Genomic DNA, 16,469 nt, shown 5'->3' with positions numbered 1-16,469 from the left:
TAGGGAGGTCTTGCTGTGGCTGTATAGGGCACTGGTGAGGCTGCAGCTGGAGTACTGTGTGCAGTTTTGGGCGCCGCACTTACGCAAGGATATTTTGGCCTTGGAGGGAGTGCAGAGGAGGTTTACTAGGCTGATACCGGAGTTGAGGGGGTTGAACTATGAGGAGAGGCTGAATAAACTAGGCTTGTACTCGTTAGAGTTTAGAAGAATGAGGGGAGATCTCATTGAGACATACAAGATGATGAATGGGATGGATAGGATAGAGGTGGAGAGGCTCTTCCCACTCAGAAAGGACAGTAGGACTAGAGGGCACAGCCTCAAGATAAAGGGGGGAGCAGTTTAGAACGGAGTTGAGGAGGAACTTCTTCACTCAAAGGGTGGTGAATCTCTGGAATTCTCTACCCGTTGAAGTGGTGGAGGCTGCCTCGTTAAATATATTTAAGACACGGGTTGTTAGGTTTTTGATAGGCAAGGGGATTAAGTGTTATGGGGAGAGGGCGGGAATGTGGAACTGAGACACGACAGATCAACCATGATCTTATTGAATGGCGGGGCAGGCTCGAGGGGCTAGATGGCCTACTCATGCTCCTATTTCTTATGTTCTTATGTTCTTTCCAAGGCCAACACATGCTTCCTTAGATATGGAGCCCAAAACTGGTCACAATACAGCGTCAGAAGTATATCTCTGCTCTTGTATTATAGCCCTCTCAACATAAATGCTAACATTGCATTTGCTTTCTTAACTGCCGACTGAACCTGCACATTAACCTTAAGAGAATCTCCAAGGACTCCCAAGTCCCTTTGTGTTTGATACCCCAAGCAGTTCTCCAGTCAAAAAAATAGTTTATGCCTCCATTCCTCCTTCCAAAGTGCACAACCTCACTTTTCCACATTGCATTCCATCTGCCATTTTTGCCCACTTTCCTAACCCTCCAAGTCCCTCTGCTTCCTCAATACTACCTGTCCCTCTACATATTTTTGTATCATCTACAAACTTAGTGACAGTGCCTTCAGTTCCTTCTTCCAAATCATTAATGTGTATTGTGAAAGGGTGCAGTCCCAGCACTGACTTGAAGCACACTTCAAGTCACGAGCTGCCATCCCAAAAAAGACCCTTCTATCCCCACTCTGCCTTTTGCCAGTCAGCCAATCCTCTATCCATGCCAGGATCTTACCCATAAGATCATGGGTTCTTAATTTAACAGTCTCCTATGAGGCACCTTGTCAAAGGTCTTCTAAAAATCTAAGTAAATCACATCCACTGATTCTTTTTTTTTAATCTAACTTCCTTATTACCTCCTCAAAGAATTCTAACAGATTTGTCAGACATGACGACCCCTTGACAAAGTCATGCTGACTCAGTCCTACTTTACCATGCACTCTGCCATCTCATCTTTAATAATGGACTCTAAGATCTTGCCAATGACTGAGGTTTGGCTAATCAGCCTATAACATCCCCCTCTACTACCTACCCCCCCCTTCTTAAACAATGGTTTTACATTAACTACTCTCCAGTCCTTTGGGACCCTCCCTGCCTCCAGTGATTCCTGAAAGATCACCAGCAGTGCTTCCACAATTTCCTCAGCTATCTCTATTAGAACTCTGGGTTGTAGTCCATTCAGGCCAGGTGATTTATCCATCTTCAGACCTTTCAGTTTCCCCAGAACTTCTCCTTAGTAATGGCCACTACATTCACCTGTGCCCCCTGACTCTCCTGGAGCTCTGGCATCCCATCGTATCTTCCATCATGAAGACTGATGCAAAATAACTATTCAGTTCCTCTGCCGTTTCTTAGTTTCCTATTATTTCTCCAGCCTCATTTTCCAGCAGTCCAATGTCTATTTTTGCCTCTCTTTTACTATGGCACAAATCTATATTGGATTACCTATGTTCTCCGGGAAATTCCGTTTCAAGTTTGCGCACAGATATAATCATTTTTACCACCCTTATTGATTGCAGCAAAGCTGGAAAGAGCACCTTTCCTGCAAAAGAGCTCATTGTGGTACTTTCCAATAAGGAATTCAGATGAATTAATATTTATAATTAGTCATATGAAATCAGCCCCTCAAAAGGGAACAAAGGTGGGGAGTGCATAATATTGAAAGGTGTGCTCAGAAAAGGTTGGACTTTAGGACAGGGGATGGAAGATTGGAATTTTAGATTATCTGGGTTAGCAATGCACTTTAGAAAGTTTTGTCTTTTAACTCAGACTAATTATGTAGCACATCAAAAACACTGCTGAAATCAAAGTATATTACATTTCCAATAGGATGTATTATTTAAAATAATTCCTGTAATTTTTTTTTTTGACACAAGACTATACTTAAACAAATACAGCATTTTCTCAAAGCATACTTTGTGGGCAATTCTCCCAGCCTTCTGTGCGACATCACCGGAGTCATTTAGCAGGTTTCCCACTGGGCACCACAACCTCAACGTCTCCGATCCCATATTTCCAGCATCATCAACTCCACACCAGAAGTTATCATGTCCTGATTTGAATATTAAAGTCTTCATTTAAATCTTATTAGCAGGCCCGGAACTAAAGTTACCAGACCTGCTAGCTTTTACCTCTCCGGCAAGGAGTCGTTCACTCCAACAGGTTTACACCTGATCCCCACTTTCCAGGAGCTGGCAGGCTGAACACACTGGAGTGAAGCAAGGCTATTGAGGCTCCCCAGGGTTTAGGGGGTGCCCGCTGTGCATTTCCAGCCTGACCCTGCCGAAGGTGCCCCTTGGCACTGACCTCAGTGGCAAGGGAGCAGGGCTCCTGCTGCCACTCTGCATAGGGATCAGTAGTAGAGTGAGGGAAGGGGCTGATCAGGATTGGCATGGAGATGTCTGGGAGGCCAGCAATCGGTGGGGGAGGGGGCTCTGCAAGCTAGCAATGGTGGGGTGGGGGGGTGTGGAGGTTGCTGTGCTGGCAAGTGATCAGGAGGCTAGCAGTGCAGGGCTACTGTACGTGCACCAATCTGTTACAGAGTGGCATACACGCAGTGGCCCACTCAGTGCTATGCTGCCAGCCTCTCCAGCAAGAATGGTTCCCACTCCCAGATTTTCATTGTGAATCTCCAAGGCATTCTGCTGCGCACAGTGTAGGAGATACATTTTGAAAATCCTGCGAAAAAACCAGCAAGAGTTACTCCCATTTTTAGGTGAATTCGGCATTTTTAATATTTTCGGGGAGAATCCCGGCCTTTTTGTCATGTAGCACACTATGGTTTGGTCTGGAATTACCAGATCTTCCTGGTAATCAGGTCCTGCTGTCCTCTGCCAAAACTGCTCTGCATTCAAGGAAGATCCTGTAAAGCCAAGATAGCCTCCACCTTTCTTCACTACAAATGGTTTTAATCCCTTCTTGTGCCTCCTCTGCTCACACCTCTAAACAAGTGCGAGGAGCTGATGGACTTCTGTCACAGAAATTTAAACCATATGTTCAAATGCCAATTCCATCTTTTCTACGAGTACAAGTGGCCAAATTATTCCTAAGCTTCCCCTCTATCTTAACATCTTTTTCTAATTTCACTCCAATCTCTCCTCATACCCTCCAACAGATGCATCTCCTACTCCCATAATCCCATTCCCAAACTGCTGACAACTCAACCTCCCTTACACTGGCCTGAAGTCAGCAGATATGGATGGTAGAATCTCCCCAGGAACTGCTCCTACCCCTCTCATTCAAATCTGCCACCATGACCCCCTCAAAAAACCTACCCTTCACCTCTCTATCTTTGCAAAGGGTGGCGGCGGGTAGGGGAAGAGAAAAGAGACACAGCGGTGTAATGGTGATGTCACTGTACTAGTCAGTCATTGACAGACTGAGCCTAATGCTCTCAGGACATGGTTTTAAATCCCACTATTGCTGCTGGCTAAGTTTAAATGAAATTTGTAAATCTGGAATACAAAATTAGTCAACATTAGAGACCATAAAACTATCGTCCCATCAAACTATCTGCAGTATCTGCTCTGATGATGCCACCTTCAAAATCTGCTTTGGACATGTCTGTTTTCTTCCAAACAATAAAGGTTCCTTGACCCCCTCTCCCAGCTGTGGTTGACAGGGCACTCAGCCATGTCCAACCCATCTCCTGCACTACTTCCACCATCCCCTTCCTCTCCCTCCCAGAACAAGGATAGGGTTCCTCTTGTTCTCACTTTTCACCCCACACAGTCTCCACATTCAAAGGATCATCCTTTGCCTTTTCTGCCAACTCCAGCATGATGCCACCACCAAACACATCTTCACCCCCCTGTTTCCACCCCCCCACCCCTATCCTCTCCCCCTCCCCCCACATTCCACATTCCCTCTCTTGACACCCTGGACCACTCCTCCATCACCACCAATACTTTATCCCCTCCCCATACAGTTGCTGAAAGTGCAACACCTGCTCCTTCATCTCCACCATCCTCACTCTCCAAGGCCCCAAACATTCTTTTCAGGTGCCGAGGAATTGCACTTGCAGCTCTTCCAATTTGCTCTCCTGTATTCACTGTACCCAATGTGATCCCTACTTTGGAAAAACTAAACGCAGACTGTTTTGCTCAGTCAGTAAACATGACTTCAACCTTCTGTTCTCTTCCTATTTCAACTCAGCGTCTTGTTTTTATGTCCGTCTCTGTTTTGCTGCAATACTCCAATGATGCTCAATGCAAACTGAAACACCTCATCTTAGAATCACGCATGTTGCAGCATTTTGAACTCACTGAATTCAACTATTTAGACTGAAATTTCCCCTCCATCTTGATTCCCCTCTTTTGTTCTCTATTATTCAGTTCCTCTGGCTTGTCCTAACAACCCCACCCCCTCCCTGTCCCTTGTTCAGTTTTGCTCCCACTGAACACTGACCTCTGCTCTTAAACACATTCTGCTATTCTATCTCTCCCACTTTTAACACTCAAGTCCCTAATGGCACCATTAGCAGCCCTTTTTGTTTCATGTCCATGACATCTTTATCAATCTCACCTTAGTTCCGACCCATCATTGGCCTTTTATTGTGCCTCACACCTCCTTGCAGGTAAATAATTCACCACACTTCTACCTCTTCAGTTCTGTAGAAGGATTATATGGACGCAAAACGTTAACTGTTTCTCTCTCCAGAGATGCTGCCAGATCTTGAGTTTGTAAAAACAGCATCTTCTTTTATTTCAGAAACTCATTGTTGCAAATACCCATCTGGTACACGAGTCACTTTTAAGAGAGGAAATGGTCATCCTTAACTCATCTGATCTACCTGACTCCAGATCCCCAGCAATGTAGTTGATGCTTAATTGCCCTTGTAAGCCATTCAATTTAAGGACTATTGAGGGTGGACAATAAATGCAGGCCTTGCCACATCCCACAAGAAAGTCATATTTATCCATCACCACTCTACTCAATGAGCTACACTGACTTCCAAGCTACCAATGCCCGATTTTAAAATTCATGACTACAAATATACCAATTTGCAAACTCCACTAGCCATAACCCACTAAAATTTCTGCACTGCTCCAATTCTGGCCTTTTTGCACGTACAATTTAATCACTTCACCATTGGTCTCTAGGTCTAGAGATGCCAATGGCCCAAACATTCATATTCCCTCAAACTACTGTAAGCTGTTGGGCACAGTTCTGTAGATTGTAAGGCATTAGTGGTCTTAGTTACCTCAACAGTAAGTGTTTATCAACTGCTAGAAATTACATAGGTACAGTATAGGTCCAGGCCAAGAGCCTTCTCCGTGCTTATTTCTACACATGGCTCTGTCCAACATGACACTGACTTTTAGGTGGTCACATGTTCTTACTTCACTGCATGGGGGGTACTGTACTTAGTCCCATGTTAATCCTTTATTTGCCAGACCTTTACTACACTTCTCACAAGTGTTTATCCAATGTATGCACATTATCGCGGTTTGACACATGCATTACTTCATTACTACTGTCCCATCTCACCCTCAAGCCCAAGTTCATTGCCTGAATCAATCTGGAGGCCTTATAACACTTTCATATTTTGTCCTCACTACTGTCAGAAGAGTGAGACGGTCTGTTGCTTTAGGCGAACTTTATTGAATTGGAGACGATTTGGGAATCTGGATGGTTTTTCATCCACTCCTCCATTCTTTGGCATTGAACCACGCGATTCCCCATCAGTAATGATAGATGTCAGTTGGTTTATCTGGGTCTTTACGGGGCAAACAACCCCTGGTCAAATGTCTTTTTTTTCATTCCTGCTATGCAAGGGTGCTATTCTGATTGGCGGTTGGTGACTAGTGGAGTGCCGCAGGGATCGGTGCTGGGGCCTCAGCTATTTACCATTTATGTAGATGATCTAGAGGAGGGGGCTAAGTGTAGGATGACAAAATTTGCTGATGACACGAACATGAGTAGAAAAGCAAATTGCGTGGAGCATGTGGAAAGTCTGCAGAGGGATCTGGATAGGCTGAGTGGGTGGGTGAGGACCTGGCAGATGGAGTACAATGTTAGCAAGTGTGAGGTTATCCACTTTGGCAGAAATAATAGTAGGAGGGATTACTATTTAAAGGGCGAAAAGCTGCAGCATGCTACGGTGCAGAGGGACCTGGGGATCCTTGTGCATAAGTCATAAAAACCCAGTCTGCGGGTGCAGCAGGTGATCAAGAAGGCAAATGGAATGTTGGCCTTTATAGCGAGGGGGATTGAATATAAAAGTAGGGAGGTCTTGCTGCAACTGTACAGGGCACTGGTGAGGCCGCAGCTGAAGTACTGTGTGCAGTTTTGGTCGCTGCACTTGCGCAAGAATATTTTGGCCTTGGAGGGAGTGCAGAGGAGGTTCACTAGGCTGGTACCGGAGATAAGGGGGTTGGACTATGAAGAGACACTGAATAGACTGGGTCTGTACTTGGAGTTTAGAAGGATGGAGGGGGTGGGGTGGGGAGAAATTTTATAGTACATAAGATAATGAAAGGGATGGATAGGGTAGAGGTAGAGAGATTCTTCCAGTTCAGAAAAGGATAGCAGGATTAGAGGGCACAGCCTCAAGGAGAGGGGGGGGTTGCAGTTTAGATCAGAGTTGAGGAGGAACTTCTTCACTCAAAGGGTGGTGAATCTCTGGAATTCTCTGCCCGTTGAAGTGGAGGAGGCTACCTCGCTAAATATATTTAATTCATGGATAGATAGGTTTTTGACAGACAAGGGAATTAAGGGTTATAGGGAGAAAGCAGGAAAGTGGAACCGATCCACTTCAGATCAGCCATGATCTTATTGAATGGCAGAGCAGGCTCAAAGGGCTAGGTGGCCTACTCCTGCTCCCATTTCTTATATTCTTATGTTCCTGCAGCTCGCCACGATGCATACTGTGGTGAAGATAACTCGTCTTGTTGAGTTTACTATTAAGTCACATCCACATTTGGCTGTGAGAGGCACTGGGGTCAATGGATGGCTGCTACTCACTTTCAGTATTATTTATGCCAATGTAATGCCGGTTGGGGATTGCAAATCTGCTCGGTGGTTTTTGGGTTTCTCTCCAACTGGCATCACAACCACAGGTCATCGCTTGGCTGTCTTCTACTTAAGATGTCTTGATAACCAGCTGAGTGGTTGACCAGTCCAACCAATGAGGGACTTGTGGCACGAATGAAATTAGACCAATCTGTTTGGAAAAGATGATAATTCAGAGCCGAAGACCCCGTTGACAGAATCTTTGTTGAAGTTTGCAGTTTGGCATAACTTATAACAGTGATGGTCTTGATGTCTTTTGCAGTTTTCAGGAGATTCAGAGGCACATAAGCATCTCTGCTCAAGAGAAAAAGACCAGACACGGATAACATACATTAGCACTAAGAGTTATTTGCCACCATACTTTAATAGTTCTAGAAAATGCCTACACCTTGAAGTCAAATTCCTCCATACATGTAGGTTAGTGTGTCTGTTGCTTGTAGAGCTATCACCACACTTTTGTCCAACAGCACCATAACATTTGCTGTAGTATCAAATTTGAAGTTCGAATCGGCTATTAACTGAGATGTCCTCATTCCAAAACAAGTCAGGATCTTTGATTCACCCAAGCAGCATGGTCTTCTTGGTGTGCTGTCTTGATCTTGTGAAGCCTCTTGGGGTTTTCTGTGCATTTTGGCTTTTGCTAGGTTTTTACTGCTGTCTGCTCAGTCACAACTGATTTTTAAATTATCTTCTTCTTTGTTTGGCATTGGTTTTCAGAAATTGAGCTTCCTAAATGATCTAAACATTTGATTACTTCAGTTTAAGTCTTGAGAAAATATTACATTCTTTGTTCATGCACATTAAGTGTGCTGATTCTGTGCACACACACACTGGACATTGAAGCTGGACTTCCATGGGATTCAATGGTGTCTTCTGCTGTATGTGAGAAATTTAAATTTCTGCCTTCAGCTTCCAAATCTATCCTTGGAGCTGTTCACTGGTGATTTCCTTCTGCACCTCTCTCTTGAGATTTTCTTCAGGTCAAAATACTACATTGATTTTTCTCAAGAATTTGAATTTTCTTTTGCAGTCTGTGCAAAATTGAGTTGTTCCATTCATTGGCACCATGTTTGTAAGGCATTCAGTGTAGTTTGATAAATTTCAAAGTATTCATAGTCTCACATTGTTCAAAAGTGGAAACCATGGACACAGGTACAAGGTTCAAGCTAGGAGCTATCTCCATACTTGCTTCTGCATGTACCTTATTTAACACTACTCTGATACCAGAGAATACAGTGCCACTCTTAAATCACTGTGCATGCAATTTTGTACATCAGACCAATATTACACAAAGATCATCACCTCTCTCCTCATTTAAGATGGTATTTAGAATTTACCCATTTGCTATACTAATGCATTTTGTGACTATCAAATTCTATTTGATAATGCATTTTGGGACATTTTACCATGTTAAAGACTCTAAAATGCCAGTTCTTATCTCAGTCCACCTCTCTTCTTACAGCTTTATATTAAGGGAATGTTTTTCTTGGTTCTCATTCCACTTGTTCCACCTTTGCCCAAGGTAACTTTTCCCTCGTGTTATCTTTAGAGAGGTATCAGTCCAGTGTAGTGTAGATTTTCTTGATATAATTTGCCAATCTTCTGCCATTTTCCAAATAAGTAAAGGAATATAAAAAGTAATGCTTAAAGTGGGTATAAAGAATTATAAAAAAAGTTTGTTTGTTGCAAATTGTGCAAAGAGAGAAGGCTCAGTGGAATTGAGAAACACATTCACTAACATTGCTGTAAGGAATGTGCGCTTCCTGTTATATTGGCAGCTTTGGACAGTTCACTGAACATCTTCCAGCTTTAGAACAGCCCTATAAATTCCTCACTGCAGAATTTTCTGCCAAGTCTCTTTCAGCTGAACCTACAGCATAAATTACTTGGATATGATTGCAAAAATTATGTCTCTTTCCATCAGAAGCAAAAGGAAGGGTGCTCCTTTGCTGGACTACAAGTATTAAAACCTTAACTAAAGAATGTTTGAAAATTATGTCAAGAACCAGCCTCAGGCATTGCAGTTTAAGGCACAAACCAGCTGCTTTGCCCCTACAGCAGCAATGAATTTTCCTCCAGATACAGAATTCCTGTGGGAGGTCTCTAATAACACTGAAAACCACTAAGAGTATTAACTGGTTTGAAGCAGTGTAACAATAGTTGTTAAAATTACAAAACCAATTCTGCTTTCATGTTAAACAAAGTTAGGCAGGAAAATAAAGAACATGCAATTTCCACAGCAAAGTGGAATCAGCCATTTCTTCCCTTGTGAAATACAAAGAACATGGTAAATAACAATACATACTGGCAACCATCTTTAATGAAGAATGTGAGGATATGTCAGTTGCAACCAAAACAACTAAGGGCAGTAAGATCTGGAATCAGAAGCAAATTAGCTAGGGTCAACAAGGCCAGGGAGTTAAAACATGGCTGAAGGATTGCTGTGGGAGAAACAGGCTTCAATTCATGGGGCACTGGCACCCGAACTTGGAAGAGAGGAATGGGGTTCACTAGAACCGCGCTTAGACCATCACCCAGGTGAATTGAATATCTGACGCTGTCGGTAGATTTGTAGACAAACTCATTGGGATGTATGGGAAGAGAGAAAAACGAGCTCAATTAAGGGAAAATTTAGAAAGTTGCAAGGAGGTCAGTGTAGGGTAGGTGTTAACCAGAGTGCAACAGGGAGGGACAGAATGTACAAACATGAGTGCACCAGCAAATAGTCATACCGGAGATGGAATTAGTGGCTCATTATCTGAACGCACCAAAAAAGGTGCAACAAGACAGATTAACTAATGCACAAATACAAATAAATGAATGCTAGGATAACCCACAGACTGGTTACAAGGAAACTGAATATTCAAGGGTATGTGACATTTTGAAAAGATGGGAAAAAAGGAAAAGAAGGTAGGGTAGCATTGTTAATGAGGATGAGATTAATACATTATGGCGACATGGACTGGAATTTTACTGCCCGCCATGGGAATCAGAGTGGGCGAGGGGCAGAACATGGGACGGTCTGTTGATCTCAGGTGGGATTTTATGGTTTCGGGATGAGTGAGGCTGTAAAATCCCACTGATAACTCTTGGATTTGGAGATGAAGACAGAATCAATTTGGAGATCAGAAATAATATGGGAAATAAACCAATGGTGGAAGTGTATATACCATGTAACAGGCACTATGCAGTAAGACAGAACGTACAAGCGTCCATTATTTCTTGTTACAGTGCCTTTCTTACAACATGGTGGCAATGGTTAGCATCACTGCCTCACAGCACCTGGATTCAACTCCAGTCTTGGGTGACTGTGGAGTTTGCATGTTCTCCTGGTGTCCATGTGGGTTTCCACCAGGTGCTAGTTTCCTACCCCAGTCAAAAGCTGTGCAGGTTAGGTGGATTGGCTACGCTCTAGTGTCCAAAGGTGTGTAGGTTAGGTATATTAGCCACAGTAAAAGTTGCAAGGTTACAGGGACAGAGTGGGGAGCTGGGCCTAGATAAGATGCTCTTTCAGAAAGTTGGTGCAAGATCGATGGGCTGAATGCCCTCATTCTGCACTGTGGGGATACTAATCACAGTCAATATGAATCTTCATATGGATTGGAGAAATTAACATAGCAAAGGCAGTCATAAGGACAAGTTCAAAGTCATGATGTGTAAGATTTTGATGGTTCTAATTTTTTGAATCTAATGTTTATGGGTTTTATTTTGTGACCACATTTCAAATTAAATCGTTCAGCATTTAAGCTAGTTAGAATGCTTTGCAGGAGAGCAAGTCGCTTGTGAAAAAACAAAATGGATTTGTTTCATCATTGAGCTCCTTGACACTGGAGCTGAAGTAGCAGTATGCATCTTGATTGCCACAAGTAGATTGTTTTTAATATCAGCTTGAAGGAATGGCTAAAAACAGAGTTTGTTTAATCCTAACTTCACAAAGTATTGCTTTAATTGATCTGTAGCAGAGGGGACCTTTGTTTCTTGATGTCTGTGGGATTCTTGTGTTGACAAGAGAACGTGATTTCATTTAGGACTTGTATCTGGAAGGAAACTTGCATGTTTGTGGTGGAAACCTAAACTCAAGGGACCTGGGAAAAAAGAACGGAGGTTTGTTTTTAGACCAGATGGCTCCAGTCACAGGAGATGAAATGATTTGCATTTGAAGGGAGAATAATGAGAGCTCAACATTTCAAAGGCCAAGGAGTGACACACAACAGCTGTGCTGTTAGTACTGCTACCTTACAGCACCAAGGCCACATGTTCGATTTCAGCCTTGGGGGACTGTGGAACTTGCATGTTCTACATGTCTGCATGTGTTTCCTCCCACAGTCCAAAGATGTGCAGGTTAGGGAGATTAACCATAGTAAATGCACAGGGTTATGAGGATAAGATGCGAGGTGGGGCTCAGTGGGTTGAATGGCCTCCTCCTGCACTAAGGATTCCATGGTTTTAAGAATTCTGAGATTCACTGCTTATGTACATGTAAAATCTCACTTAATAAATTTTACTGGAATCACAAATACTACTTATTTATACCATATAGGTTAAGCACAACCGAGAACCCTATTGTTAGAAGGTAAGAATTCAGGCCTTAGGAGTTTTCTTTGCTTATTATTTCAAAACCCTAAACCTTACAGCAGGACAGTTTCTTAGAACAATGAAGCTTAACTAAAAAGCACAAGACTGAGTTGGCTTGCAAAATATATTAAAGATAGGACGATTGATAGATAGATAAAGCAGTGGTTGACATTTTAGGAGATAATCTGTAATTGTTAAAGATATATTCAGTTGAATCAGAAAGTCTACATAGCTAAGTTAAAGATGATAGCAAACAGACCACAAAACTTACCAAATTTAAGGATTATTGACAGGCCAGAAGATTTTGAAACCATCAAATGGGAGAGAGAAAAATAGGGAGGCAAAAAAACTGAAAGCAAACCAGCCATAATAGTAAAGGCACTAAAAACTTCAGAGGACATAGATAAAGGAAGCAAGCAGCAGCAGTAAATATTGGCTCCAATAGAGGAAACTGAGGGAATTAATGACATGAAATAACAGAATGCCAGATACTTTGAACAGCTATTTTGTCTTCACCCTCATGATAAAAGACACAAAAAGCATTCCAAAGTAGAACATCAAGGGACAAAAGGAGAAAAGGGAGCAACTTAAAATAACCAGTCACTAGAGAAAGTGTACTATGAAAACCTATGGGACTAAAGGCCAACAAGTGCCCTAGACATGGCCTGCACCCCATGATCCTAAGAAGTGGTTTCAGATATCATGGATGATGGGTTCTGTCTGAACCTACTGAAAATGCAATGATCACATTCAAGGAAAGAGGGACACAGTCAACATGTATTTATGAAAGGTAAATGAATGTTAACAAATTTAGAGTTCTTTGAGCATATAATGAGCAGGGTACATAAAGGGGAACAAGAAGATGTAATCTATTTAGATTTCCAAAATGCATTTGATAAAGGTGCCAAAAAAGGCTTACCACACAAGAGCTGTGGTTTGAGGTAACACATTAACAAAGATGATTGTCTAGTTAACAGAAAACAGAACAAATGGGTGGTTTTCAGGTTGTGAAATTGCAACTAGTGGGGTGCCACAGGGATCAATACTGAGACCTTGTTTTTTAATAATGTATATTAATGACTTAGATGAAAGGACATGGGGTATTGCTAAAAAAATTAGCAACAATATGAAGATGGGTAAGAAAACAAAGGGGACACAATGGACTGGATATAACTGATCATGGGGGTACAAAAGTGTCCAGAGGGGCAATTTTTTCCCCACAGAGGGTGGTGAGTGTCTGGGACAAGCTGCCAGGTACAATTTATCTTTTATAAATCATTTAGATAGTTACATGGGTATGATGGGTATAGAGAGATATGGGCCAAATGTGGGCAGTTGGAGTTAGTTTAGGGGTTTAAAAAAAAAGGGCAACTTGACAAGTTGGGCCAAAGGGCCTGTTTCCATGCTGTAAATCTTATGACACTATTTGAAAATTGTGTTCCTGAAGGTCACCACAGGATCCCACTGCTTCCATGATAGTGAGATTTTCAAAGGTCTTTAACAGGGAAGGAATGGGAAACTAGTTCACCGAGAAGCAGCCTATTATGGAGATGGTTAACGTGCCTCTCCAGGTCAGAAAGGGACTTCCAATCTTTTATCAGATAAAGCCAAAAAGTCTAGTGCATTGTCTTGCACACCTTGCGGGGTTTTGAGAAATTTGATCAACTAAAACTGGGTCAAGAGCTATACTTCAACACTCATGTCCATGGCAACTTTGTGTTGTCTTTCCCCCTTGGTCCTTTCCTAAGTGCTTGGTCTCCTCAGCAAGGCAATGATAGCTCCCAATATAGTTGCCATTTGTCTTTGCTGTTGGTGCCAGGCAGGCAGCTTTGCCTCTGAGGCCTTGGCACTGTTAAAGGTATCAAGATTACCTCCTTACATTTGAAAAGTGTCATACCAGCATACAGTTCAGGCATACAATCCTGCCTCTGAAATCATCTGGGCATGAGTTTCCCAGGCCGTTTGAAAATTCAGCCCAAAGAGGAGTCTGCAAGGGACTACAGATTAAAGAATGGGATACATTTGTAGATGAAACAATGTGGAAAATGAGAGATCATCCAACATGCAAGGGGAAGTTGAGAAAAGTCAAGTCTTGCTACTACAAAGGCACTGACAAGAACGCATCCAGCATGATGTACAGATTTGGTCTCCATACTTAAGGAAAGAAATGGTTAGTGCAAAGGTTCACCATTATCCCAATTGCTGGGATAATGGTGTTGTGTTTGCAGAAAGGTTGAGCAGATTGGACCTATGTTTACAGCAATTTAAAAGAGCAAGGGACAATCTTATTTGAAACATACAAAATACTAAGGGGATTCAACAGGCTAAATGCTTTGTGATTGTTTCTTTTCAGGAATCTAGAATTGGGTGGCAGGATTAAAATGAGGGGTCTTTCATTTAAACTGGGAAAAGGAAGAATTTCCTGTGTTAAAGAATTCACTACCTTAAAGGTGTGGAGGCTGAATCATTGAGTATTATCAACTATGATAAAAATGAAGAATACATTAAAAAAAGAGTTAAGGCAGTCATCAACTATATGAAGAATAAATCGAGGATATGCCCATCTACATCAATGGCAGTGAAGTGGAGATGGTCGAAAGCTGTCCAGATCACCAATCTGCCAACACTATAGTTAAGAAAGCCACCGACACCTCCACTTTCTCATGAGGCTAAGGAAATTCGACACATCCGCTATGATTCTCACCAACGTTTACAGATCTCCCAGAGAAAGCATCCTTTCTGGTTGTATCACAGTTTGGTTATTTCTCCTACTTTGTCCAAGACTGCAAGAAACTGCAAACAGTTGTGAACGAAGCCCAGTCTATCACGCAAACCAGTCTCCCATCCATTGGCTCTGTCTACACTTCCCACTGCCTCAAAAGCAGCCAGCATAATCAAAGACCCCACACACCCTGGATATATTCTCTTCAACCTTCTTCCATCAGAAAAAAGATAGAGAATTCTGAGAACATGTACCATCCAACTCAAAAACAACTTCTTCCTTATTGCCAGATTATTGAATGGAACCACTATACATTAATCTTTCTCTTCACCCTATTTGTAACTTGCAATACTATATTCTACACCCTCCTTTGCTTCACTCCCATGTACTTTATAAAAATGGTACACTTTTGTCTGTATAGCATGCAACAATACTTTTCACTGAATCCCAATTCTTGCAACAATAATAAAACAAATCAAAAATCAGATCAAATTTATTCAATGGCAGAATAGGCTCAAGGGTTTCCTCCTACTCATGCTCTTATGCACTATTGAAAAGTAATTTGTTATTCTATATTTTGCAGCAGTGATTCATTTTAAGGCAAGAACTTAGAGTTACTGCTGGTGATACTAACAGGCAAGGACACAATGATTTTTGTCATTTTAATTGAGATAATCTGCTTAAAATGCCTTCAAAGAACTTGAAATTTATTAATTTTGTTCATGTATTCAAATTCTATATTAGCATGTAAAATCATTTTTTGTTAATGCTGTCAAAAACCTGGCAGCCCATTTCTATTATGAACACAGTTCTATTTCAGGAATGATAATAAGCATAAAGAGATCTAGATCTGCACCTCCAAAAAAGTAAATAGGATCATGATTCAGTGCCAGTTAAATGCAGGAGAACACAAGTGCGCATTCTGGATTAACTCATGCTGATTAAAAAGCACTCTTCAGGTGTAGCTTTAGAAATAGGTGCACTTTAATTCATTTAAGACACAGCCAATTAAGATGAATGCCCAATGATGAAAATCCTAAGTTACCCCCTTCCCCAATAGAAAAGTTCAATGAGACTGTGCTGCAATTCTGAATGACTTAAAGGGAGTAACAGAAGTTAAGAGCTTATGCAACATCTAAAAAAAGCTGCTCTATCCAGAACGCATAATCCAAAAAGTAATGGTTCAATAAGTTAACTTGTAAAATTTAAAGGACTGATGTTATGAGATTTTCCCCAAACCGCTCTTCAGATGTCAAGTACACTCTCTTCTCACCTCCTCTCAATCACAATCCTTCAGAAGAGCAATGACTCATTAAACCATGGTAAATTTACATCAGGTGAATAGAAGAATGTTACAGATGCCATGACATGATTCATTGAACATGGTTTGTCATTAGGTCCTGGCCCACATTCCTTAATCACTGTCAATAACTGATTTACAAACAGAAAATGCTGGATAAACTCAGCAGGACTAGCATCTGTGGAAAGAGAAACAGAGTTAATGTTTCGGCTCTGTACGGCTCTCAATGAAACAAAACATTCACAGGTGAGAAACCTACTCCTATCATATCTTGTGCCTAAAGAGACTCATTAACAAGGATCTTTGCAAAGAAAATTGGAATGAAGTGTCTATAAGACTGCCAACAGTAGTAACAAATGCACTTTCTCTCCCAAGACTTCTTGCTTTTACAGTTCTGTACACGACATCCATTTAAGTTG

At 41.8% G+C, this 16,469-nt stretch overlaps 1 protein-coding gene across 6 annotated transcripts in view; it reads right to left on the bottom strand.

Annotated features, from left to right (window-relative positions):
• The window catches only part of hycc1 (hyccin PI4KA lipid kinase complex subunit 1), a 98,170-nt gene that overhangs the window by 20,092 nt on the left and 61,609 nt on the right, over nucleotides 1-16,469 (bottom strand). The window lies entirely within an intron of this gene.

Source organism: Carcharhinus amblyrhynchos, chromosome 2 (assembly GCF_965287045.1).
Source record: "Carcharhinus amblyrhynchos chromosome 2, sCarAmb.v2.hapA, whole genome shotgun sequence".
Lineage (NCBI taxonomy): Eukaryota > Metazoa > Chordata > Chondrichthyes > Carcharhiniformes > Carcharhinidae > Carcharhinus > Carcharhinus amblyrhynchos.
This window is presented reverse-complemented; position numbering and strand designations above follow the sequence as displayed.